Source organism: Gracilinanus agilis, chromosome 3 (genome assembly GCF_016433145.1).
Source record: "Gracilinanus agilis isolate LMUSP501 chromosome 3, AgileGrace, whole genome shotgun sequence".
In the NCBI taxonomy this organism is placed as follows: domain Eukaryota; kingdom Metazoa; phylum Chordata; class Mammalia; order Didelphimorphia; family Didelphidae; genus Gracilinanus; species Gracilinanus agilis.
The window spans coordinates 309593758-309618152 of NC_058132.1; positions in this window are offsets into that span (position 1 = coordinate 309593758).

The following is a 24395-nucleotide window of genomic DNA, read 5'->3' on the forward strand; positions in this document are numbered from 1 at the left end:
GAGAAAGGTTCTTGTGTGTTTTGCCAGTTCCTTCTCTGGTTCATTTTACAGGTGAAGAAACTGAAGCCAACAGGATTAAATGACTTGCTCAGGGTCACAGAGCTAGTAATAACCTGAGACTAGATTTGAACTCAGATAGATGAGTCTTCTTGACTTCAGGTCTGGCACTCTCTTCATTGTACCACCTAGCTGTACACACCCATCTTAACACAGAGTCAATTTGGGAAACATATATGTGCATATCTATATATCTATTTACACACAAATACATATATATACATATATATACACACAAGTACATAACTATCTATCCATAATTTCTTTTTTTTTTTTCAAACCCTTACCTTCCATCTTGGAGTCAATACTGTGTATTGGTTCCAAGGTAGAAGAGTAGTAAGGGCTAGGCAATGGGGGTCAAGTGACTTGCCCAGGGTCACACAGCTGGGAAGTGTCTCAGGTCAGATTTGAACCCAGGATCTCCCAACTCTAGGTCTGGCTCTCAATCCACTGAGCTATGCAGCATCCCCCCCCCACCCACCCAATAATTCCTAATTGTAGAACAGAGCTGAAATCCTCAGCTAACTTACCAGGACACTGTCTAAGGCGCTCAAGTATCAGAGGAGGATCATAGAGGAGAGATGGAAGGAACTTAGAGATCACTTAAGCCCAAACCCTTCATTTAATAGATGAGCAAGCTGACAACCTGGGTTTGACTCTTGACTCTGCTTCTTCCAGCTGGGTAACCTTACTGTTGAAGTCTGAAAGCAGATCAAAGCATACTGTCTTTTACTTTAGTTTATTTGGGTTTTTATTTTGGGGTTTTGGTTTTATCTGAGCATTCTCTTACAAAAATGAACAATATTGAAATATGTTTCACATGCTGGTACATGTATAAGCCAGATCATATGGCTTGCCATCTCTGGGAGAGGGGGGAAGGGAGAGAGGGAGGGAATTTGAACCATACAACTTCAGAAAACTCATGTGGAAAATTGTTATTACATGTAATTGTTAAAATAAAAATATCTCTATTAAACTTAAAAAAACTGGGTAACTGGAAAAGTCACTTAATTTCTCCTGATTTTAGTGTCCTCATCTGTAAGGGGAGTGGTAGTAGAAGAATAGATGGTTGCTAAAAGTCTCTTCCATTTATATTGCTTCCTACCCTTATTCCCTTTACCCTTTCTGTAAAGTAACCTGGGTAACAGATGCTTCTCCCAAAGGAGCATAGATTTAAAATGGAAAGGAACCTTAAAGGGCATGCACTCCAGCCCTCTTCACTTGACAGATGTGGAAACTGAGGTCTCGAGAGGTTAATAGACTTTTCCAGGGTCAGAGCAGGTAGATGTCAAGTCATAGAGTGCTGAAACTATAGTTAGGAAGACTCATCTAATTCCCAAGTTTGATTCTGGCATCAGACACTTACTAGCTATACAGCCCTTGGCAAGTCACTTAACCCAGTTGGTCTCAGTTTCCTCATCTGTAAAATGAACTGGAGAAGGAAATGGCAAGCCACTCCAGGATCTTTGCCAAGAAAACACCAAAAGGCATCTCGAGGAGTCAAACATGACTGAAAAATGACTATACAAAAGGTCACACTGTTTTAGTAAGTGGCAGGATTCAAACTGAATTCCTCCATCAGACCCAATATTCTTTCCATTATGCCAAGGTGCCTCACAATGAATGGCTCCATTATCAGTCACAGAATCTTTTAGTCTATGAAGACTAATGATTTCAGCCCATTTCAAGTTCTCTTTTCTATAATTCCTTTATTTTGATTTTTATTATTTAGTTGTTCAGTCACATTCTATTCTTGGTGACCTTATTTGGGGTTTTATTGGCAAAGATACTGGAGAGGTTTGCCATTTTTTTCCCCTACAGTTCATTTTATATAGGTGAGGAAATGGAAGCAAACAGGGTTCAGTGACTTGCCCAGGGTCACACAGTTAATAAATATCTGTGGCTGGATTGAACTCAAGAAGATGAGTCTTCTTCATTCCAAGCCCACTGCTCTTTCCATTGCACCACCTAGCTGTTGTCTCTCATGGACGGCTGTTTGTTTTTCAATTTAACCTCTCATGATATATTGTCTTGTTATCTTTTATGGAAATCACATATTCCTAACTAGACTAAAATCTCCTCCAGGATAGGGCCAGGGCCATAAGTCAGAGGTCACAGGATTTAAAATTTTAGACTCTAATTGGTCCAACTTTCTTGTTTCAACTGAAGAAGAAATGTGAAGCCTAGAAAAAGGAAAGAACTTACCCAAGGGATTCAATCTTTTTTTTATCCCCTATGCTACTTTGTGCAGTGGTGGGCATACAGTATACTAATGGAATGAATTTATTCCATCAAATTCCTCTGTAGTAAGAGGGATTTGGATCAAAGCACAGCAATGGATCCTAGGTAAAGACAGCAATGGAAGAGAAGACAGGGGACTTCAAAGGCAAACTTCTCTGAAATCACTGAGACTAGTCCTTGCCTGCAATGAGTAAGTCTAGAACTGTGGTGCAGAATATATGGTATACCCCATGCAACTGGAAAGCATATGGACTGTAAAATGGCAGTGGGACACATTTGATAGCAAGATAGCTGTAAAGGGAGGAAGACCTGCCTCGGATGCCCACTAGCCTAATGTTACAGGGAACATCCCTTAAACTCAGGCAACTCTCCATGACTAGAAACTTTAATCGAGTTGCCCCATTGGTGGAGAATAGAGCTCCTCATCAAATCACAGATCTGGGTCTAAAATAGATGCATATAATACACATATTATATGTCTATGCAATATACATGTATGTATGATTTAATACACATTAGTTATTTAGCATACATATAGTGTATATTTGATACACAAGTGTATATTACACATTCAATACATGTACATGTATTATATGTGTACGTGTACTATAATATTATACATTTACACATGTGCATTGCATGTGTGTATCTAACATGTTATGTGTAGTCTATGTAATATACACACATTGTGTGTAGTCTATAAAATATATATGTATAATATGTAATATATGATTATATAATGTATAAATGTATATTATATAAACACATTATATTATAATACATTATAATATAAGTTCATTATATTATAATGTATTATATAAACATATAATATTATACATTAGAAATTTTATAAATATTATATATTATATAAGTGTAATAATTTATTATTTTAATTTCAAGGTTTATAGAAAGAAGAACATGCATGAATAAACATGGTACTGTTTACATGGGATATCCTATAAAGAATCATGTAATTTTAGATCTGGAAAAGGCCTTTGAGGTCATCTGGTCTGATCCTTTCACCATATAGATGATGACTGAGTTCCAGCTGGTAGGTGACAGAACCTGGATTGCCAGCATAGTGTCTGAATTCTCCACCAAGTGTTCTTTTCTCTAGCTGACCTTTGGAGCAAGGAAAGAGAAGGACACGGGCCCTGACCAGTATCCATTCTCAAGCCACACTTAGGTACTCTTCAAGGAGGAGAGATACAGGCCAACAGAAGACACCTCCAGCCACGAGTATGTCAGGGAACTTCAAACATATCCCTCTTCGTATCCTCCTGCCCCCTTCCATCCCCCAATTCTCACTCATGGAGATTTTCCCCAAAGAATTCTTGTGTTCTTGGCAGAAAAAGCACAGCTTTAGGCAGTGGGAAACAAGACATAGGCCACCCTTCTCACCAGCCAGTACCAGGCGCTGATACAGAGGGGCAAGATTATCCTATTGGAAGGGAAGGGAAGGGTAGGGAAGGGGAAGTCAAGCTGCTCCTAGTGCTTCGCTGCCTCCCTGGCACATGCAAGATGCTGTCCCCCCAGGGGAGAAGAGAATTACACCAAATAGGTTCCTAACGCAATCCACAGATGTCAGGATGGCGCACAGAGCGTGAAAAAGATTGTACCGCAATTATCTTGTGCCTTACGGAGTGCTGTTATTTCTGTGCAGAGCTGAGTAGTTTCCTAATTGGATTCGATTTCCCAATTATGATCTCGTGTGTGTGTGTGTGTGTGTGTGTGTGTGTGTGTGTGTGTGTGTGTGTGTGTGTGTTTAATTCTTGATTTTCTGATAATTCCTTCCCTTACTCCTTCTTCTGGTCTACTGCAGCTGCCACTGTGACCTTCTCCCATTCCCCCCCTCTTCTTCCTCCCCCCATCTCAGAGGGGAGAAGGACTCTTCAGTGTGCTTTTCCATCCTTTACCAAGTCAGACCAACAAGCCTTAGCCCTGGGCATAGTGTAGAAAGTACCTTTTGTCCTCCCTGGGTGTGAAGACTAGAAGATGGGGGGACAGCCCTGTGTTAAGAGCTGGGATCCAAGTGAGCGGTGCTCCTAATGTTGCAGCTGTCCTGCGTCCCAGGATTGGCTGTGTCCTGGGCTAGAGAAACAAATAAGGGGTAGCAACATGACTGGTCTCATGCATAACCAAAATACAAGGTTGTCTATGTGCCAGGGAAGCCCAACAATATCTTTCCACATCAACCACAGCAACTTGAAAATCTACTAGCTGTGGATTCATTTCTTTGGAAAAAGAAAACTACCTTGTATTCAATTTGTATAATTTGTCTTCCCATTATAATAATTATAATTATATTAATTTAATATAATTATAATATAATGACATTAATTATGTATTAATAAATGTTATGCTTAATAGTGTAATGTCGATTGTAAAACATTATAATTATATTAATTTAATATTATAATAGAAGCTCATTTCCCTTTTGCATTCCCACAGTTTAGCATAGGACCTAACTCTTTATTTTTTGGCACTTATACTATAATGCATGTTTCCCTACTCATCATATTAAGTGCCTAGCTCCTAATAGGAGATTAATAGATGCCTGTTGATTAATTTATTGATTGTCTTTTAACATGGAAAAACCTAGAGAAGAGAGTATTATTAAGTTCCTTAATGTAAAGGGATAAATGGCCCTTCGTGTAAAGACTAAAAATTCATAGAATGTTAGATTTGGAAGGAATCTTAGAGGTCAGCACTCTTATTTTATAAGAGAAAAAAAATGAGGCTCAAGGTCATATAGCAAATTGATGGTAAGTCTTGGACTTGATTCCAGGTGTTTTAGCTCTTTTACAATGCAATGGAAGGGCTATAGAAAGAGTTTCGGAATTGGAAGCCAAACTCTAGGCTCTAGACCCTGTGTTTTCTCCCACTATATTACATTAAAAGTTGAGATAACACTAACTTTTGGGACAAGGTGCAATGTATTTGTCTTCTACTTCTTCTTTTATCTCTCTTTGTATCCTCAGTGCTTAGCACATTACCTCACACATAGTAGGCAATTGGGTTGATAAATATTTATTGATTGATTCTTTTAGTGCCAGTTGGATATCCTGTCCTTTGTTGGCTCTAATCATTCTTGAGATCTGCGCTATCATGAGAAAAAGGCAAAAGCAAAAGATCTTAGAAACTTAGATTTCTAGCTGGAAGGATTCACAGAAGCAATCTGTATCATGCAACCTCATTATTTTATAGAGGAGGAAACTGAGGAACCAGAAGGTTAAGTGATTTGCCTGAGTTCGTGAAGGTATATGAAACAAATCATCATTATTTCTCAGTGGGTCCCAAGCATTCGTAGGGATGATCTATGGCTGAAAGCAGTCTGAGAAATAGCTCTCATGGGCTACCAGATCCAGTACCTTTAAAATTTTTTTCTTTTTCAGTTATATGTAGAAATAATTTTTGACAATTGTTTCCTGATATTTTGTGATTCATATTTTTCCCTTTCTCCCTCCTCTACCTCCCTAGAGTGGTAAATAGTCTGATATAGGTTATAGAAGTGCTTTCATGCAATACATATTTCCATATTGCTCTTGCTGTGACAGAAGACACATATCACACATACAAGTAAAAAACTCATGAAGTAAATAAAGTGAAAGCTGACATACTTTGATCAACAATCAGATTTTAACAGTTCCTTCTTTGCCTATGGATAGTTTTTTTTATCATGAGTCCCTTAGGGTAATCTTGGAAACTTTATAGTTGATCATCATACAATATTTCTGTTACTGTATATTCTCTTATCTTGGTTCTGCTTACTCTACTTTGCATCAGTTCATATAAGTCTTTCCAGGATTTTCTGAAATCTTTCTATTCATCATTTCTTATAGCAAAATAGTATTCCATTACAACCATATACCACAACTTGTTTGGCTATTCCATAATGATGGACACTTTCTCAGTTTCTAATTCTTTGCCACTACAAAAAGTGCTGCTAAAAATATTTTTGTACAAGCAGGTCCTTTTCCTCTGTCTCTGATCTCTTTGGATACAGACCAACGAAGTGGTACTTCTGGATCAAAGGGTATGCATAGTTTTATGATCCTTTGGATGTGGTTCCATATTATTCTCTAGAATGGTTGTATCAGTTCCCAGTTCTACTAATAGTGTATTGGTGTCCCAATTTCCCTATATCCCCTCCAACATTTATCATTTTCTTTTTCAGTCATAATAGCTGATCTAATAGCTGTGAAGTGATATCTCAGAATTATTTTCATTTACTTTTCTTTAATCAATAGTGATTTGGAGCATTTTTTCCTATAACTATAGATAGTTTTAATTTCTTCATCTGAGAACTAACTGTTTATGTTCTTTCACCATTTATCAGTTGGGGAATGCTTTGTATTCTTCTAACTATAGCTTTCTATATATTTAAGAAAGGAGGCCTTTGTCAGAGATATTTGTTATAAGCATTTTTTTAGATTTATTGTTTCCCTTCTAATCGTGGCTACATTGGTTTTGTTTGTATAAAACCTTCTAAATTTAATATAATCAAAATTATCCATTTCATTTTTTCTTATGTTCTCTCTGTCTTGTTTGATCATAAATCCTTCCCTTATCTATAAGTTTGACAGGTAAACTTTTCCATGTTCCCTCAGTTTATAGTATCACCCTTTATTGCTAAATCAAGTATCCATTTTGACCTTTTCTTGGTGTATGGTGTGAATGTAGATTTGTGCCTAGTTTCTAGTATATTATTTTCTAGTTTTCTCAGCAATTTTTGCCAAGTTGTGAGTTCTTCCCTAAATAGACTGGATCTCTGGGTTTATTGAACACTAGGTTGCTATGGTCATTAACTACTATGTGTTGACTTCCTCACCTATTCCACTGATCTGTGAAGAGAGAATGAGACTCTCTTAGTTTATTTTTAATGTAATCCATCAGCAACCTTTAATTTAATCAAGTCAAATCAAATCAAGAACTTAATGTGCTCCTGTTTAGCACCTAGCTAACCATTAAGTAAGAGAGTTCACAAGTTACTTACTGGAGAAAGCTCACACCTCCAAAGGCCACTGTCCTCCCCTGGGCAGTGCTAGGCAAATCAAAGGCTGTATTTGGTTTCTGTGAAGAGGGGGATAGACAAGAAGTGACATTGAAAAAGGGGTATAAAAGGCAAGACTGAACATGGTCTGGGACTCCTTTTTCCTGGATTCTCTCTGTGTTGGAGAGCTGGGCTGGAGGAAGACTCTTGGAAGCAGTCACGTTGTCCTAGACTTGTCCTTGACTGGAGCTTTCTACACTGGAGAGGCTTGCTGGGTGAGTGACTCCGACTGAAGAAAGAGGCTTGCATTTGGTAGATTTCTGGCTGAATACGTCACTGGGACTTCCACATGGAGATCAGGACTTGAGGGAGCCCTTGCTAGGGGCTGAGCTGGACTTCACCAGATCAGCACTTAGGCTGGTAGGCTAGACAAGGCTTTGTCTCCTTCTTACATTTTCCACTTTCAATATCTCTACCTTGTAAATAAAAGCTGTTAACAGTCATTTTTGACTTAAGGGCTAATATTAAATGGTGACCACAATCTCACTTTTATAACTCTCATATTGAGTCAAACCTAATTTTAATTCTTACAGACCCACTCCTCTATTTCTTAACCAGTATCAGATTTTTTCTAATCCAGACTTTAAAAGTCTGAGCCAGTACCTCTGCCTGACTGGATTGAACCAAAAGGGAGGGGAAGAAAACAGATCCAATGATGTAAGGACAGAATAATGTTTTTTTAAAAAAGTTAGTACATCAGTGAATTGAGAAGGAATGAGCATCCACAGTGTCCCTTAGAAATATATCCATTTATTCAATTGCTACAAAAAATAATACTTTCATAATTGTGGTTACTATGTTCTTACTGGTTTGGATATTTCTTCCACTTGTGCAAGTAGCTCATCTACATCTTCTTATCAATGGCAATACATGAGTTTTTCTTCCCATAAACTCTCCATACAAGATCTCTCAACTTGGTAGAAACCTTCTTCTAAAAGTCACCAAACATTTTTATTAACAATATGGAATACACTATGTGAGGCATTAGGGAAAGCCCAAATACAAAGCCCAAAACAACCACCACCACCATTCTCGTGTCCATTACAATTCAGTGGAGGACCGTGAAGTAGGAATAAGAGATGAACACAATAAGTATGATAAAAGTTTGATTGTGATAAAGGCAAGGGAAGGTAGAGCCTAGACAAAGTCTGAGCTGGGAGAGATTGGTTTTTACTGGATGGAGATGGGGGAGCCTTCAGGGAGAAGGTGATTACTGAACAAGGACTGGAGGGAACAAATAGTGGAGATGAAAAGAAAGGATGCTATAGGAAGATCACTGAGGCAAATTCCTGAATCAGGGAAGAATAGGATTAGATTAGATAGATCCTATTTCTAGAACATAGAATGCTTTAGGAGTACTATGGTAAAATCAGGATAGAAAGGTAGCTTGAAAAAAAATCATGTAAGACCTCTAAAGACAGGCTAGGGAATTTGGGTTTTACTCCATAATCAGTAGGGAATCACTGAAAGTTTCTCAGTAACAGACTGATGTGATCTTACCTATGTATTAGGAGGATTATTTTGGTATGAAGGCTAAATTGGGACATGAGTCTTTAAATCTGGGTAAGACTTTAAAGATCACTTAGTCCAGTACTTTCATTTTACAAATGAGGAAACTGAGGGCCTAAGAGAAGAAATGACTCTCTTAAGGTCACATAGTTTGTAAGTGATAGAACCAGAAATTGACCCTATTTTCTCATTCCAAATCCACTTCTCTCTCAATACACCAAGCTGAAGAATCAAGTTATGATACTTCTTTAGATCTCAGTGTCTATAAAATGAAAAAGTTGGACTAGATGACCTCTAGTGACTTTTCCCCCTTTCCATTTGCCATCCTGTGGTTTCAATTCAGTAAGCACTAATTTTGGCACCAGGGATAGAAAGAGAAAATGGAAAACAATCCCACCCTCAAGGAGCTTAAATTTTACTGGTGCAATTAATGAAGAGTTCACATGTTAATGGCTTCCTGGGCAATAGGACTTAAAGTCCTTGCTCCAGGTATAGGAGACTGAGGGATGTTGAGGGATGGTTACTAGAGGAGTTAACAGGCTGAGTATTGTTTTGAGGTTTCTTTCTTTGGCCAATTGAAAAACCAAGTTAGCTTTCAAAACGGAAACCACCCTTTTCCCACTGTAGAGCAATCAAACTGAGTTAGTTTTTACAGTGATATAATATGAAGGAAAAAAAATGTTTTTGTTTGGTCTTCTGATATAATTCCCAAGAAATGATGGTAATTGACATTGTATTAGCCAACCTTTCATCTCTCAATGACTACCTGGTTTTGGATGCTTTCCAAGGCAATAGAAATATCGTATTGTTTGTGGCCCCATTCTTAAGTCCACATGACCAATTGTAGGTTAATTCCAGCTGCCCTGAGTAGAGTATATTTAACAAGAGTGGGTTGGCAGGTTTGCTTAGGAGAGATTTCTATACAAGAGAAAAATCCCCTGATCTTAGAACCCTGTTTTCAGGAAGCTTTACTAGAGTTTGCATCCTCCACTCAGTGTGTTCGAAATAGTCATTCTGGTTTTAGTTGGATGAATGAATGAATGAATGAATGAATGAATGAATGAGGCAGTGTACTATGGTGGGAAGTGAGCACTGGATTTAGAGTCAGAAGACTTGAGTTTTCATTTGAGCTCTGTTAATTACTATCTGTTTAACCTCAGTGCAAGTCACTTTCCTTTTCTAGGATTCGTTTCCTCATCTGTATGATGAGGAAGTTGGACTAGATAACCTCTGAAGTCTGTCAGCTCAAAAGCTATAAAACTACAAATGAATTGCTAGTTTTGCTGCTCTTTTGAGTGAGATAATAGACTCCAGTAATCTTAGAATTAGAAGGGGCCAGAGAGGTCATCTCTTCTAACTTTCCACCCCATGCAGGGATCTTCTTTACAGCTTGCCAACTAGTGTTCATCCAGCCTCTGTCTGAACACTTCTAGTGAGAGAAAGCTCACTACTCCACAAGGGAGTTGTTCACTGTTGTACAACATCAATTATCAGAAGGCTTCTTCTTAAACTGAAAAGGAATTTTTCTTTCTATGAATTCCATTTATTGCTGCTAGTTCTGTTGTCTGGGACCAATCAGAACAAATCCAAGTCTTCCTCTATTTGGCAGTTGTTGCTGTGGAAAAAATACTGCATTTGGAATCATAGAACCTGGGTTCAAGTCCCACATCTGCCACTTACTATCTGTGTGACATTGGGCAAGTCACAGTATCACAGATTTAGAATAGATTCCTTTCTGAAACAACGAACCTCAATGGGTCATTCATTTAACTGAAGAAGAAAGTTAGATAATTGCCTGAGGAACACATGACTCATAAGCGTCAGAGGAAGAACTTGTACTCAGGTCTTCTGAAATCCAAGCATTCTAACTATTGTGAGACCTTCTCTGGGCCTCAGTTTCTTCATCTGTAATATGAAGTGGTTGGACTAGATTGATCTTTGAGATCCCTTTCAGTTCTAAATCTATGATCCTAAGTACTTTAATACAACCACCATTCTTTGTCCCTATCCCTGAGTCTTATTTTCTCCAGGTTAAACACCCCCAATTCCTTTAAAGCATCCAGGGTTAGGGATGGCTAGGTAGCACAGTGACTAGGGTGCCAGAAGTCTGGAGGTCCTGCAATAGAATCTGGTCTCAGGCACTTTCTAGCTGTGTGACCTTGAGCAAGTCACTTAACCCCAGTTGCCCAGCCCTTATGGCTCTTCTTATGGCCTTAGGATCAATTCAAAGATATAAGGTAAGGTTTTTTTTTTTGTTTTTTTTTTCAAATCCATGGTTACAGATGTCTCATTTCAGTGATATCACTCTCATTGTTAAAAGTTCCTTCAAATCACAAATCCCCCAGTCTTGATGCATAAATCATAAACCAAACCATCCTGAATTACCTTAGCAGGGACTCAGTTTAGATTTTCTTGTGGCTGCTTAAACCCTTTCAGTATAAAAGTTCAAAAGAGCTTGTGTTGTTTTCTTTTTTCCTTCAAAATCTTTTCTTTTTGGCAGCAAAGCCAGTGATCTTTGACCCGTTTACTTGGCCCACAGAGATGACAGTAAGAGATACCTTAAACAAAGAAGACAAAGGTGAGCTGGTGCCGTTGTACCCACTGAATGGGGAAGCCAGGGAAAGGCTTGGCACACAGCCTCTCCCATAAATGTCAGCAGATTTAGGAAGCCCAGATTTATTGCTTTGGTTCCACCTGGATCCCAATTGCCCAACAGTTTGACATTGCAAATGAAGAAATCTGACCGACAGAAACATATTAGATTGAACTGTTGGGGCTTCCCCTTCTTAATTCTTCTAAACATGTCAGTTGCTTGGGAATTGTGCCTAGGACCAACTGTCAGCAAAACTGGGAAAGAGAAGCTTTCCTGTCCCTCTCTCATCTTCTTTTTCACCCCTATCTTTACTATCACCACCATCATTATCATCTCCACCCTCATCTTCACCTGGAATTTCACCTCCCGGGACCAGAGCCCTCACACTGCCCTCTGGCTGCCCATCCCTACTTATTCTGGTGCCTCACTCTAAACTAAATTTCCCCAGAGTATTCCATTTAGCCAGCCCTTTCTTCCCCTATCCCCATCAAATAGGTGCTTCAAGTTATACTAGATAGGAGACCTGAATTCAAATCCTGACTCTGAAGGCTCCTAGCTCGGTGACCATAGACAAGTTTATTTCTTCTACTCTGATCCTCGACTTTCTCATCTGTAAAATGAATGCATTGGTTTTGATAATCTTGCTAAAGTTCTTTCCAACCCCAGCATTCTATGATCATCTGTTTGAAGCCAAGATGATTATAGTTTGTTTACAATGCTATTTCTCCCAGGGATTTGCATTAAAGTCTCAACTCAAGAGAGTGGGTGCTCTGGGAGTATCCCTTCTTCAGTGATCTGGTGGGTAAGATATTTGGGGATGGGGGAAGGAAGTCTTTTGTTGTTCCTAAAGCTTGAGTGGTAGACATTTATATGAAGCTAGCCCTGATGGTAACCCCCTGCAAGTATATTTCACTGTTCTAAAGTTTTAAAATTCTCATCCCATATCTTTTCAGAGGGTGTGTATAGCAAGCCTTACAAAAGAGACCTTCTTCTCTCCACCTTCCTACCTCCAGATATTTTGATCCAAATTAAAATAAGTAGCTAGAGGGCAGCTAGGTGGCTCAGTGGATAGAGATCCAGACCTGGAGAGAGGAGGTCCTAGGTTTAAATCTTCCCTCAGACACTTCCTAACAGTGTGACCCTGGACAAGTCATTTAACCCCCTATGCCTAGCCCTTACCACTCTTCTGCCTTGGAACCAGACACTTCCTAGCTGTGTGACCCTGGACAAGTCACTTAACCCCCCCTCCCCCCCATGCCTAGCCCTTATCACTCTTCTAGCTTGAAACCAATATTTAGTATCAATTTTAAGACAGAAGGAAAGCGTTTAAAATAAAAATAAGATAAAATAAGTGTGTAGGACATTTTTGAAATGGAGGGGAAAATCGTGGGTGGGAGTGTGGAAATGAGGATTGTCAGTCTCAGGCACTTTGGCTTGTTTATCCATATCCAGGATTCCAGGCAGATTGCATGCATGTATGTGCTCCTCAGGATATTCAAAGCATCAGCTAGAGCAGTTGTCTCCTCCTGTTCTTATGGGCTTTAGTCTTCAGTTACTGTCCAGCCTCCAGTATGTAATGTTCCTTATAGCCCAAGTGATGAGCCTGGGGACATTGGCCTCAAGGGTGGCTCTGTCTAGCCATCGGATTTTGTTTTTGCACCCTTGGCATTCGGCCCTGTGCCTTAGTAGGTGCTCAATAAATGCTAGCTGAATTCGACTGAATTGAATTAGCCCTGATCTTTGTACAAAGGAAAAACACTGGCTCTGGAGTCAGATGTCCTGGGTTCAAACCTTAGCTCTGACATTTATTACCTTTGATACCTTGGACAGGTTAGTTATTTTCTCTAGGCCTCTTTCCTCATCTATAAAACGAGGGAGTCCAACTAATACAGCTTCAGAGGTCCTTTCTGTTTCTAGATCAACGATCCTACTGTCATGTTCAAAGCAACTTTCTAGAATTATGTTCTTAGCCAGAGGATACAACCTCTTCATCCTTCAGTTAATCCTGATTTCTGCTGCCTTCCCCCAGTCCCAAACCACCCTTTGGAACTACCAGTCTGGAAATCTGAATGGCCATCTTGAACCCTTGAGTCATTTTTGACTTACCCCTTTCCCTTACGCCCAAGGCTTGTTGATTGTCCTTCCACAGTCTTTATCTCACTCTCTCTAGTCCTCCACACATAGTTTTTCTTTTTTTCTTTTAAATAACCCTTTTCTCAGAATCAATATTAAGTATTGGTTTTAAGGTAGAAGAGTGGGAAGGGCTAAGCAATGGGGCTTAAGTGACTTGCCCAGGGTCACATAGCTAGGAAGTGTCTGAGGTCAAATTTGAACCCAGGACCCCTAGTCTCCAGGCCTGGATTAATTTTCACTGAGATACTTAGCTTCCCCTTACATATATATTGTTTTGTTTTGTTTTGTTTGTTTTTTTTAAACCCTTGTACTTCGGTGTATTGTCTCATAGGTGGAAGATTGGTAAGGGTGGGCAATGGGGGTCAAGTGACTTGCCCAGGGTCACACAGCTGGGAAGTGGCTGAGGCCAGGTTTGAACCTAAGACCTCCCATCTCTAGGCCTGGCTCTCACTCCACTGAACTACCCAGCTGCCCCCCATATATATTGTATATTATACATTATACATAGTCCCCCATTAGACTGTGAACTTTTTGAGGACAGGGACTATTTCCCATTCTATTCATTTCCTTGGTGCTTAACATGGTGCCAAGCACAAAGCAAGTGCTTAATAAATGCTTTTCTTTTAATATTCTATGGTCTGGGCACTGTGTTAAGCCCTGGTGTCAGGAGGAAAGGCTAAAACATGTTCCCTGCCCTTAATGAGCTCACGATTGAGTGGGGAGGAGACCACATATGAAAAATATGTGTTCTGTAAATGGTCCTTCTTTAAGATATTGACTAATTGTGTGACCGTGGTTGTTGCTGTGTAGGCATTTTTCATCCATGTCCAACTCTTTGGAACCCCATTTGGGGTTCTCTTGGTAAAGTTACTGAAGTGGTTTGCCATTTCCTCCTCCAGCTCATTTAAAGATGAGTAAACTTAGAAAAATGGGTTAAGTGACTTGCTCAAGATCACACAATAAGTGTCTGGAGCTGGATTTGAAATTGGCTGGATTTTTTACTCTAGGCATGGCACTCTACTCAATGTGCCAGGTCACTGTGTGGCCCTGAGCAAGTCCCATAATCTCTGTTAGCCTTAGTTCTCTCATCTGTAAAATGGAGATTATAAGATCAATACCTTAACAGGGATTTTGTGAGGATCAAATGAAATAATACATGTAAAGTGATTTGCTAACCTTAAGGTACCATATAAGTGCTGGTTATTGTTATTATTATTCTAACATATTCAGTGTATATAGAAGGTCAACTCAAAGGAAAGACATTGAAGTGAAGTAAGTAGGAGGTAATGAAAGAAGATGCTCCAGGGATGTGAGAAGAAGAGGAACAAAGAGGAAACTCTTGGAGAATGGCCCTAATTTTGTTTGTGTGTGTGAAATAAGTTGGGTCTCATTTGAGAATTTGGAAAGATAGTACAAGGTTTAAGAAGGAATATAAATATTTGGAATAGCCACTTGGTGAAGAGGATATGATAATGATTAGGAAGGCAAAAAAGGATTACCTTGCTGCCATGAAGACCCATTTGAAACTTTGTAACATAAATCGTCAATGAACCCACTCACTGAGTTTTCATGATTACTTTAGGTCCATTTAGGACCATGAAAATAAGAAAGAAGAAAGTGGATAGTAGGAATAATTCATGGTTTAAGTTTGACAAGATATGATCATTGATAAGACCAGGGGGAAAGGTATTGGGATTTTACAGAAGGATTTACCAAAGGGTAGAGATTGGGAAAGTATGATAGTAAGACCATTGCAAATGTGATAGCCTAGGAAAGAACTGAGAGGCAAAGGGACTGGAAATCATGTTGCCAGTGAAGAATAGGGTTAGAGGTTCTAAGGTGTAAGAATAAGACCGAGGTGATTGATAAATTGAGGATGCAATTAAAGGAAGCAAACAAAAAGAACCAAGAGAGTGAGATACAATAGGTCAAGATAGTTACTGCTTTGCAGTCTAATAAATCTCCAAGGTATGAATACAATTCTAGACAGAATAGGCAAAATCCTCCAAGGTGTTATCTATGCAATCAACTTGGGCACATGATGAGAGAGTGCAGATTTAGGGGTCAATTTTCAGCTCAGAATAGGGAAACTGAGGCAATGTATATAATAATAATTTATAATGGATACAGGCAAAATTATTATGGTGTAAATAATAGATTTAATGATGGATTTAATGGTAATAGTAATGGTAATGGTGGTAGTGGAATGGTAATAGTGGAAATAATAATTGTATTCATGGTATCATTTATCACTTATCTTTACAAAGGCACAGGGAAAGATGGAAATGATAAAAGATTATGATCAGATAAAGAAATATCAGGGCAGCTAGGTGGCTCAGTAGATAGAGAGCCAGATCTGGAATCAAGAAGACTTTGTGACCTTAAATCTCACCTCAGACAATTAGTAGCTAGATGACCCTGGACAAGTCACTTATTCTTGTTTTCCTGAGTTTCCTCATCTGTAAAATGAGCTGGAGAAGGAAATGGCAAATCACTCTAGTAGCTTTGCTCAGAAAACCCCAAATGGGATCATAAGAGTCAGACATGACTGAAACAATTGAATACCAATAAAAACCAAAGGAAATTTCTGAGTTTTTTTTTAACACAGAGGCAAAGCAGTTGTGGGTAATAGCAAGATCAAAGTTATGAACATCTCTCTGTCTATGTAGCTGAGGTAGGATGCAAGAAAATGTCATGGCAATTAAGATTAAGGAACTTGGATAGAGCAATATATATGTTGAAATTTCTTAACACAAGGCTAGGAGTCAGAGTAGAGAGAAAGACTGTGAGTTAGGCTTTATAGTCATTGAGAAGGTTAGAGAAATGTCCTGGGGAGGAGAGGAAGATAACTGATGACTGCAAACATTGGGATTGGGTGATAAATTTTTGTAGCATGAACCTCAGAGAAGATGTTGCTGAGAGATATTGATAGAAGGACAGTAACGAAATGTCAAAAGACAATTGAATTGGGTGGGAAGGTTTATTAGTTAAAATGTAAAGTGTCCTGGAAAAGGTGGTCAAGGATATAGTGTCCTCAGGAGGCAACTAGAAGGAGAACCAGAAGATGGAAGAACAAGAGAAGAAAAGATTTAAGATAAAAAGTTGAAAAGAAACTTATTCATTATGGAGCAAGCATTCCAAAGAGCACAATGGAAGTGGAAGGCATGAAACCTTCCTGATTCCCTGAGCCAGAAATGATCATTCTCTCCCCACAGTTCTCTTGGAATTTTTTTTAACACTATCCTATTTTAATTAATATTATAGCTATTTTTGTGTTAGTCATATCTTCCTCTTTATCCCTACTAAAAACTGAGAGATCTCAGAGGGCACAGATTGCTATTTTTCAGTTTTGTATTCCCAGAACCTGGGGCAACTTCCTGCACATGGTAAGCAACTCGGAGTTTGGAACTTGAATTGGAAGCGGTATGGATATATATGTGGAGGTGTTGGATCAGTTATTTCCAGTCTAGAAGACAGTTGGCTCCAGAACTTGAGTCTGATTCCTTTCCTTTTTTGTATATTGGTCCTCCAAAATGCCCTTTAGGGAGGATGCCTGCCCACTTTGCTCCACCCTCCTAACTGAATGGAGTGTCATTGAATCTGATGCCCCTGGGAATGACAGTTGGGTCTTCTTCCATGAGTATAGTATCCAGGAAGCCAGTCTGTGGGTGGAAAGAAACGGAAAGGAACTGTCAGAAGGGCATCATCAGGGGTGGAGCCTGCGGCTTAGCTTGACTCATTAAAGGAAACCTGGCCTGAGACCAGCAAGGACTGACAGATTGATAGCTTTCTCTGCTGTTCAGTAGGAATGGAATTGCCCTCAGTCTGGTTTGACTGTGATCTTATTAAGAGAGAGAGAGAAAAAAAAGAAACTGGAATGACTTCCTTTAACCAACACTTGCTTACTTCTAACCACTCTCAAATGTCTCTTCTCTCCTATCAACTCTGATCTATACCCCCCAAAAAGCTGCCCCTGCCCTCACCACTAACCTTGACCTCACCTCCTGCACAGCCATACCATTTCCCCATAGTTCTGGTCTTGTTGACAACCACCTGAACCCTTTTCTTCCCCCACTTCTCCCTGTCTCTGCCCCTTACCCAACACTTTGGCTTTTCTGGGGAAAGAAGGAATTGGAAAAAACAAAGGGGGAGCATAAGGAAGAGGCAGATTAAAACAGAAGATGGAATGCGAAGAAGACTTGAGGGTGGGAAAGAAATGAAGAGCAACCTCTCCAGAATGGGTCATATGCACTCAAAATTTGGGGAATTGGAACTAAATTCATTACAAGTGCACTATTGTTTCCCATCACTGAAAAGTGTATCTCACTATTTTTTTTGGGGTGGGGGAAGATAGAGATAGTGTGGGTTATAATGGAAAACTCACTGAATGAATACAGGACACCAAGATATGAGTCCTGACTCCAGTAACTTGTCTTCTGATACTTGGGACAAGATCAATTAATTACTTTTCCTATTTGAGTCTTGGTTTTATCATCTGTAAAATAAAGGGTTTAAAAGAGGAGACCTTTCGATTAGCTTCTTTCGAACTCTCTTTAGACCTCAGCTTCCTCTTCTGGGAAAGGGGAATAATCATAGCCTTTGGCTCCCCAAAGTTACTAGAGCTCCTAGTGCCAGAGGCAGTCAGGGTCAAGTTTCTGGTGACCTTGAGAAAATATAGTTAATAAAGTCATTGTTTCTCCACCATGTTCAATTGGCTCAAGGATTACTGGGAATGATTTTAATTGTTAAAAGACACTTAAAAAAATATGACTCCAGGACTTTTTGCAATCCCAGTGTTCTTTTCTGAGTTCTTCCTTATTAGATTTTTCTATTAGGATGATTCCATTCACTACAGCCCTAAGAGTGAGTTGGTGTCTAGGCCCAGTAAGAACTGCTGTAGAAAAGCATCCCTGATTTCCACTCACATTCTCCTGTAGCTAGAGTGCATGCCTATAAAAAGAGGAGCCAGAACACTGTTCCATAATTGATGGCCCTAATCTGAGAACTATAAATCAAAGGAAGCCACCCCACCCTGTTCCTTTCCTCAAGGGTTGTGGCATGACAATTGGGTAAAGGGGAGAATGGAAAGGATTAAAAAAAAACCTGACAATTGCTTATAAACCATAAACTTTGGCCCCTAATGGAACCTCACTAGAGAGGTAGTGTAGTGTACTTGGACTTAAGAAGATATGTTCAGATCCTGCCTCTGAAGCTTATTAGCTGTGTGAGCCTGGAGAAGCTACTTTACTTCTCTACTTTGGTTTCTTCAGCTGTAAAATAAGATGATCATAGTACTTCAAATGAGCTAATTAGTTTATGTAAAGGTTTTGCAAACTTTAAAGCTCTTTATAAATGGGATGTCTTCTTAGACCACCCCCTGCTTCCCACAGAGCTTGCAGCTAATGGACCATGGTGGTCATTCATGTATTTCATCTCTAGGGAAGAATTCTCTGTGATTTTCTTTATTAGTCTTCTTCAGTGTTTAACAAGCTTTAAGCCAAAAGATTCTTTTAAAAAACAACTAGTTAATTTATTTTTACTTTAAACCCTTCCCTTCTGTTTTAGTAAGAATTCTAATAGTTATTCTGACTGTGATCTTTATTAAGAGTAAAAAAAAAAAAAAAAAAGAAAAAAGAAACTGGAATGGCTTCCCCCAATAATTGCTTATTACCAACCAGTCTCAAATATATCCTCTTTCTCCTTCTATCAACTCTGATCTATACCCCCAAAAAAGCTGCCCCTGTCCTCACCACTAACCTTGACCTCACCTCCTGCACAGTCATACCATTTCCCCATAGTTCTGGTCTTGTTGACAACCATCTGAACCCTTTTCTTCCCCCACTTCTCCCTGTCTCTGCCCCTTACCTAACAGTATGGCTTTTCTGGGGAAAGAAGGAATTGGAAAAAACAAAGGGAGAGAGCATAAGGAGGAGGCAAATTAAAACAGAAGATGGAATGGTAAGAAGACTTGAGGGTGGGAAAGAAAGGAAGGGCTAAGTGACTTGCCCAGCTAGGAAGGGTCTGGGACCAGATTTGAAACAAGCTTACCCCAACTGCAGGCCTGACTCTGTCCACTGTGTTACCTAAGTCAGAAGGATCTTAAAGGACTGGAAGCCTTCCAGAGGAGGCATGCATTGTTTTCATGTATTCAGTACCTTGGTGGATAAGAAGCAGCAGAGAGATAGTAATAGTATTATGTAAAGAACAACAGACTAGACTTCCAGAGAATAAGGATTCTCCTGATTTTCCCACAAACTTGCTTTGTGACCTTGGGCAAATCACTTAAAATACCAGAAGGATTGAAATTTAAGAATACCTTAAAGAACCAAAGAGCAGGAGCACAGTTTGTTTGCACATTGTAGTGATCACAGAATGAAAAATATTTTTTCAAGGTTAAATTAAAATAACTCCTCATAATAGTTATATTTAAAGTACATTTATACAGTTAGGGGGAAATTGTAGCATAAAATCATAGTAAAATGATTTTAAATCATTTTTAAAAATTCTTAAATTAACTCTTCTGGGACTCTGTTACCCCATTTACAAACAGGAAGATTGAACTAAATCAGTGTTTACCAGCTCCTGGTCTGTGACCTGGCTGGCACTGGGCCACTAAATGTTTACTACCAAAGGTCCTTATTTCTTAAAACTGTAAATTTTCTATAGCAATTCTCCATTCTCTCGTCAGCCTGTTCTTTCCCTCTCCAAGGCTCTAAGAATTTACTTACTAGGTTCAGCTTGGGCTGGAGACACAAGACTAGATACTTTTTATGATTTCTCAAATTCCAATGATCTGGAAATTTCTGTAACTCTTAAAGCCTCCTTTTCAAAAAGGGAAGGGGTGTTGGTATTCAGCCTCCTATCCTAACAAGTCATGCTGGATAATGGGCTTAGAACTAGAAGAGGCCTTCCATCCAACACCTTCATTTTGCACAAGAGGAAACTGAGACCTCTGAAGGTCAAAAGACTTCCCCGAGGTCACATAAGTAATAAATGTCAGAGATAAGATCTGAGCTTAGTTCTTGGGACTCCAGAGTCACAATATCATTCTGGGTAGTGGCTATAGAGAAGATGAGTCAAACCAGGCACTATGTGGTGATGAAAAGTCTTCTAATAAGCCATAGGGGCAGAAGAAAGGAGGTCTTGGGGATTACTGAGCCAGAACTAAGTATGTATATAAAAAGGGCACCAACCACTCTCATTCCATTGTGACTTCAACTTTGAGCTGCATCCCAAGATCTGAGTGGGGCAAAGGGGACCGGAAGAGGTAAAACTTAGAGGAAAGACCAAGGAGTCTGAAATCTGAATTAAGAGGGTTTATTCATCCCAAATTGTCTTGCCCTTCATTCACACGCACAGGTGCTCATCCATGCACACAGTCATAATGACCTCCCGGCTATGGGTGGCCAGCCTCTGGGAAGTGGGTTTGGGCTCAAGTTAAGTGGAATACCTGAAGGAGTCATTACAAGGACATCCCTTCATTCTGGACAGAGTTGCTAGGCAGATCAGGAAGCCAGGCATGCTGACAGTCATTGTATGACTAATGCTTGTTTGCCACCTGGACGAGTCCTGGAACATCTGGATGCTTCTCCTAGACGCTGACTCTATGATAGATGCCCTGATTGTTATTCTGTAAGCACAGGCTTGCATAACAGTTTCTTTAGCCAGCTTCAGGAATTCTTCCTTGCTTTTCCCACTCCCTACGTCTCTACTACCACCTGGGCATTTGATCATTCTCTCCTGGCAATCTCAGTCTAAATGAGGACCCTAGTTTTCTTACCAGTAAAATGAAGAAGTTGGACTAGATGGCCTCAAAAGTCCTGTGTAGCTTGAAAAAAAATCCATGTTCTTGGGGTAGCTAGATGGCTCAGTGGGTTGAGAGCCAGACTTAGAGACTTAGTTCAAATCTGGCCTCAGACCCTTCCTTCCTGAGTGACCCTGGGCAAGGCACTTAGCCCCCATTGCCTAGCCCTTCTCCCTCTCTGATTCTAAGATGGAAATGTAAAAAAAATAAATCTATGATCTTCAACCACTCAGTGGCTTTGAGTCTTAATTTCTTCATCTGGAAAAGATATTGGAAAAGAGGACTCTTTCAGCAATGAATGGAAGATTCTAACCATGGCATCAGTGAAGGACAAGTCACTGCGATGGGCAGTGAAGTTGGTTTGAAAGTCATGGCATCTCTGTTTGATGAGTTGATCTGCTACTGGGTCATTCCACTGCTCCTGGCACTCTCTCTCTCCATTTTCTGCTTGGATATTGGGAAGGGGAAGAGGCCAGCTATTGCCTTGCCATTCTCACAGGATTGCTGCCTGGGCAACAAATCATGCAAGCACATACAAAGAAACAGAGACAGTCATGACCAGGTAGGAGACAGAAGAGGTTCCCTCTCCTCAACCCAGATCATGGAGAAGCAGCTCCAAGTACTCTTAGCTCACCTGAAGTCACAAAGGAAAGGGTGAGACATGTAGTGGTTGCCCATTTTGTATATATTCTGTCTCAGCAAACTCTGAGTCATTGGTTTTGTGTAATTAGAAATCTCGAATGCTTGGATTCCATCTCCCAGAATTCTTTTTCTTGTCCCAAAATTCCTTTTCCTCTCTCTCCTACACTGAGTCCTCACGTATTGCACATAAAAGTTTGCTGTAACCCTGTCCTCTCACTCTCTTCTCTCGTGACTGCGGTGAGGTTAGTTCCCTTTTTACTTTAGCTTTTTATTTTCCTTTACTTCAAGTTATTATTAATAAATATTATTAAATATAATACTTGGAGATATTGTATATTAATTTTTAAGTTTACAGTTTTCTGGCTCAGTGGCCTATTAGAGGACTTTAATCACCACACAGTGCTAACTCCTGAGCCATCATGCCTGTTAATAAGCTTGTCCCAAGCTTGTACCTGGTCCCTTGGACCCAAATCAAGAAGGGAATACTTTCACCTACTTTATGACTGGTCCTTATAGGCCATTCCACTCATGCTATTATATAAATATAGACACACACATGAACACATACACAAAATTACCTTATTGTTATTTAGACTAGATGATCATTAAGGTAAATTATTTATTTATTTCTCTTTTTAAACCCTTACCTTCTCTTTCAGAATCAAATACTGTGTATTGGTTCCAAGGCAGAAGAGTGGCAAGGGCTAGGCAATGGGGGTAAAATGACTTGCCCAGGGACACATAGCTAGGAAGTGTCTGAGGCCAAATTTGAACCCAGGACTTTCCATTTCTAGGCTAGCTCTCCATCCATTAAGCCACTCAGCTGCCTGCAAAGTAATTTCTTTTGTTTCTTCTTTTGGTCCCCATGTTGGCTGTCATCTAAAGCTTCTCTGGTGTTGTTTCCTTAGGCTGAAACACTCAAAGATCTGATTGGTGTGAGAAGGCAGGTTCTAAAACATTCCGACTCTTGATGAATGGTAAGAGATAATGCCCAAGAATAGGGTGTTGGCATTCAATGATCTCCACAATTTGGACCTATGTCGCCTTTCTAATCTTCCCCCATACTATTTTCTAATATAAATTATCTGCTTTAGTCATATTAGTTTTCTCACTATCTCCCACACACATCATATGTTCATTCCTATCTTTATATCTTCTCTCATGCCATTCTCTTGATGGGAATGTTCTCTTCCTTCCTCTTTTTTTTTTAAATCCTTACCTTCCTTCTTAGTATAATGTGTACTGGTTCCAGGGCATGAGAATGGTAAGGGCTAGGCAATGGGGGTTAAGTGACTTGCCCAGGGCCACACAGCTGGGAAGTGTCTGAGGCCAGATTTAAACCCAGGACCTCATGTCTCTAGGCCTGGCTCTCAATCCACTGAGCCACCCAGTCCCCTCTTCCTTTTTTAAGTTAGACCCTCGTCATCCTTCAGTCTAGCCAAAGTCCCAATAGCTCCATAGAGCCATCCATGATTATTCCAGTCCACATTGAATTCTTTTCTTTAAACACTAATAGCACTTTTAAAATTCAATTCAATAAACATTTAATAAGCATCTAGTATGTTCAAGGACATACTAGGCAAAAAGAAAATGGTCCCTGCCCTGAAGGAACTTACTAGTAAGGGAGATATAACATAGTACCAAGTATAATCAAACGCAGCAATTTCAATTTCCTGATCTGATGGAATCAGGAAGGTTGTGTGCATGAGTTGACAATTAAACTATCATTTTTATCCTCCCTAAAATCCTTATCTTCTATTTTAAAATTGATACTGGATTTCATTTCCAAGACAGAAGAGCAGTAAGGGTTAGGGAAGTGGAGTTGTGACTTGCCCAGGGTCACCTAGGAAGTATTTGTGGTCAAAATTGAACCCAGGTCCTTCCAACTCCAAGCCTGCTGCTCTATCCACTGAGCAACCCACCTGCCCCTAAATCATGTTTTGAAAGTTAGGCATACCAAGAGGTGTAAGTGAGGAGGGATCATTTTCCTAGACATGGTAGGGGATGTGGCAGGGAGGAAGAACCACAGAAATGGGAGATGGAATGTTCTATACAGGGAAAAGATAGCATTCCAGTGTTTCTAGACTGGGCAGTAATAATATGAAATAAGATAAGGAAGGTAGGTAGAACAAGAATATAGAGGGCCTTATCTTATTCTGGGGACAATAGTGAGCTCTTGAAGATTTTTGATTTGGGAGGTGAGTGATATGATCAAAACTGTGTTTTAAGAATATCAGGTTGGCAGCTCTGAGGTTAGTGGAGAAAGAAAACACAAGGAGATCAATTATGAGGCTATTGAAATAGTCCAAATGAGAAGTGATGAGGGCCTGAATTATAGTAGAGGATAGTTGAATGGAGAGAAG